Below are 4546 nucleotides of genomic sequence, written 5' to 3' on the forward strand. Positions count from 1 at the left end.
AAGCCTTGTAAGTGGATTTAGTAAACAGAACATAGAAGCTTCTTTTTGTTGTTGTTGTGTGTGTGTGTGTGTGTTCATTTGTGAAAACTACGATTGAATAGCAAACAATCTTCTGTTAACCTCACCAAAGATGGTGTGCGTTCACCACAATAATCATTTCTTGACATTGTCAAAAAGATTACGTGAAAATTAACTTATTCACTGACAGCATCACGCAACAGACACGATAACATAAACGAAGAGAAATCGTGATGTAATTTTGAATCAGCAGTAAATAAGAATTTGACTATTGGTGTTACCGTTATATTTTGTTATACATAGTGTTATTCTTTTAACGGGTGTTCACGGTACCTCGATAGCCAAACCACACCCTACCATTGGATAATGTGCTTCTTGATCCCCTTACACATAGGAAAAAGACGAGATGGTCACAGTTAGAATGCCTTTGATCATGGGTTAATTGAAGAAAGCTGATATAGGATTAAATAACCACAGCAAAATGATGTTTACTAAACAAGGAAAAAATCGCAGTAAATGATTGATTTTTCTTTTGTATTGTTTCAGGTAAGAAATATTTAATAAAATGCGATTCCTCCCCACCACCACATATAAATAACTGCTGTTATATAAATTCTGTTCAGGTCATATCTTATAATTTAATAAGCGACTTAAAATATTGTTTAATTAAAATATTATTTATTGCATTTGGCCATTCCAAGACACTTGTTTGATAGCACCGCATCTATCCCGTTCAACTCTTTATAATAATATCTAAGAAATATACTATGAATCATTTATAGCCATTTAGTTTCCAGCACAACCATCAAAATTATGGTTATTTTGTGATAATTTGCGCTTCCCCTACTAAATGACACATGCTTTTGTGTATGTGTGTTTTGTTTTTTTATCTTTTTGTATACACCACCACTTTCGAACAGTTAGAAGCACCGTCTATGGTCAAATTATCCAAATAAATCTTCAATTCCTAACGCCACTCTGAATGCAAGACACCCTGATTGAGAACAATACTCGATCAGGAATTGAAACCGAAGAGATAAGCATCTAGCAAAAGGTATGTGCGTACTCAGTTTGTCAGGCGCTTGTTTCGTTCTACTTTCTCATACAACAGGAGGGGCGTAAAGATTATAATCATATGTATTATGTTGTGCTGGAAACTAAATGGCTGTAAACGAACGATAATATGTTTCCTAGATATTATTATAAAGAGTTGAACGGGATGGATGCGATGATATCAAACAAATGTCTTGGAATGGCCGGATAATTCTTCTAATGAGCTTGTCAAAGACATTTCAGCGCTAAAACGACATCAGTGCAGAGTAAGACTAAAATACGGATTATGTAACGAATCGAAAACGTTTCATAACTACTATTATTATTATTATTAATATTTAGATGTAAGAACTTTAAAAAATGATAATCATTTTAGCCCTAAGAGTAATTTAAAATTGGAAGAAAAAAAGAAAAAAGAAATCAACTTTATAAATGATATGATTTTTATAAATAATTTACTTCAATGTTTAAGTTCAATGACGAATCAGTACAGCACGTAGCGAAACGAAACATTTTGTATTACGATTTGCTTTTTACATTTACTACTAGAAGCGTCGTCGTTAACGATAAACAGAACTAGTAGAGAGAGTGGAGCGAAAGCTATGAGTAGCCAGCTCCTCTTAACTAGTGCTACAGTTACTTCCACGTTACTATTACATATTGGATTGACATTGTTCCTTCAGCAATAGTATCTGGACTACATACATAAAACATGTGGCTGGTAAGAAATATATTTCGGAGATATTTCTAATTTATGTATATTTTTATTATCTCACATTCAGGTGCGTCGGCGATACATGTTAATTATATTTAGTAATAGAAATTTAATGTGAACGTTGTGTTGTTTATAGTAACATTATATATATATACATACATACATACATACATACACACACACACACACACACACACACACACATATATATATATATATATATAAACACACACACACATATATACATACACACACATATATATACATACATACACACACATATATATACATACATACACACACATATATTTGCATACATACACACGTATATTTACATACACACATTCACACATATATATACACACATACATTGTATAAGTATGTATACACACACACACACACTGGCTAATGTCTTAACCTCCGCATATATATGTACATATATATGCATATACTCATATATATATATATATATATATATATATATATATATATATATATATATATATATATATATATATATATATATATATACACACACACATATACAACTCGGACAAATATATACACACGTATATGAGTGTGTGTAAACACATAAATAATTTAATATGTATGAGCCTAAACATGTTAAAAGTTTTACGATACAAGTTTAGCTGTGTAATTACTTTTCGTTGTGAAGACCTTTATCGGGCGTGATTCGTTTCATATCTATTTCCAAATGGTTAACAACATTTTTGTTACTTAACATGTATATCTTTATATTTCTGTATAGTTTAAAATTTATTTAGAACTTATCGTGGCCCGGTTTCGGCGTGTACACGCATAAAAAGACACTAAAACACTATTAGTTTCTTGCCGAATGGGATTAACTCAATGAATTCATATCCTGATGTAATGTTTCTTTCTCGTCATAATTATTACAGTCTTTCTGCTATGAAGTATCCAAACTATTTTTTGTTTTTGTTTAGACCCAGATTTAAATCGATCTGCTCTTCCACATCCTCTCCAGCTCGGCCGCCTTTCTGTCCTTTTTTTTAAAGTTTCCGAACATTTCAATCTTTCACTGTTGCTTTTTATAATCATCTTAATTCTGATGCTATATCCTTCGAATTTCTTTTGCACCTTCTCGTCTTCTATAGTCAATTCTTCGTACATTTAAGCAGACCATTTCATATTGGCATTTCATTTCAACAATTCGCGCTTTATTTTTGTTTTCCTCTCTAGGATACGGTTCGGCACTTTAGATCTTAAAATATCAATTTTATTTTAAATAGTTCTTGCATTATATATGGTCCTACTGCGCTAAATATTATTCTAGTGCTGTGTGTGTGTGTGTGTGTGTGTGCATGCATATATATATATATACGCGCTCGCGCATACACAAAATCATTCACCATCAACTTTAATAGTTTCACTTGTAAATTATTAACGTGTGTATACACACAAACACTTCTAAGCGTAAATAGCATGTATGCATTCAAATGGTAATGTTTTAGATTCTTGGAGGTGTGAATAACGTACATACAAATATTACACACAAATTTACTCAGAACAATAGAAAAGTAGAGTATATCTCAATCATAATATAAGTTATTCCTAAGTTCACGGTTGGATGGTTGATATATAAAAATTCCCCACTATTAAACAATCTGTGCTTTTCTATCGTGATTACATATGCCTAATTTTTAGTTTTCTTTAATATATATAAAGGATATCGTATATGTATATATCCTTTTGGGACTACTAATTCGCTGTACGTTTCCGACACCTATTGATGGTTTAGAAGGGACCATCGCCATTGTGTGATGAAGCTGTGAAGAGAAGAGATACTGGCAGCCAAACGGGAGGAAAGAACCATGGCACCGACTATAAGCATGCAAGGGAGAAAGGAACTGTTGCTTTGTTCGTTAGCTGTTGGAGCGATCGATCATTACTCATCGATTCTATTTACATTCTTCCAACGGTTTCTTGTTTCTTCCTTCGAAATAGAGCATCTCTACAGACCCTTATTAAAAAGATAATAGAAGTGATGCGAACACGCATGTATAATTATACACACACTCATTCACACGCACGCACACACAGAAATCAATGAGAGTTTATTTGGTCAGAAGATCTTGTAGAAATAGCAACTAAACCTTTTTTTAAAATCACATTTAAGAAGGAAAAAGGTAAAGATATAGAGATATTTTGCGATAATATCTTACATAAATCCTTTCTGAATTGACTGAACGATCTTCTCTCTGTTCGACTTGGGGTTAAGCACACGCGAATTCAAGAGGATAAAGTCATTGCAAACCAATAATAAAACCATTTATTTTATTATTTTTATGTAGTTTAATAAAAATTACATACACATACGTATATATGATTTTTATTAGGATATATATATATATGTGTGTGTGTGTGTGTGTGTGTATAAAAGAGGAAACTGTGCGTGCGTGTGATTCCAAGTCAACATGTTTTTGAATGGTTAATATGTGCTTTCCGCGATGCAATTGTTATATTTGGCCATATCACGTAATTTATGACTTTAATTAAATAACCTATATATAAAAAAAAATTATTATACCATTATATATAATGGTATAACATATATATATATATAATATACTTCGTTTATGATTCCCTTATCCAGTCTTAAATATGAACTCTGTAAGAATACGATTTTGTTGTTTGGTTTCTTTGGAATTCTTGTTTCCGACAAAATTCTTTTATCCTTTTATTTATTAAACTGATAAATATTATTAAAAAATGTTTATA

The 4546-nt window shown here is 31.5% G+C and overlaps 1 protein-coding gene across 1 annotated transcript in view; it reads left to right on the forward strand.

Moving 5' to 3' along the window:
* Positions 1-1618: 1618 nt before the first annotated feature.
* Positions 1619-4546, forward strand: part of LOC106877836 (uncharacterized) — a 206101-nt gene continuing 203173 nt past the window's right edge. Inside the window, exon 1 of the mRNA XM_014926867.2 lies at positions 1619-1792. The gene's annotated coding sequence lies outside the window, so the exon portion shown is untranslated. The remainder of the gene's footprint in view (positions 1793-4546) is intronic.

The sequence above is a fragment of the Octopus bimaculoides genome, chromosome 3, assembly GCF_001194135.2.
Source record: "Octopus bimaculoides isolate UCB-OBI-ISO-001 chromosome 3, ASM119413v2, whole genome shotgun sequence".
NCBI lineage: Eukaryota > Metazoa > Mollusca > Cephalopoda > Octopoda > Octopodidae > Octopus > Octopus bimaculoides.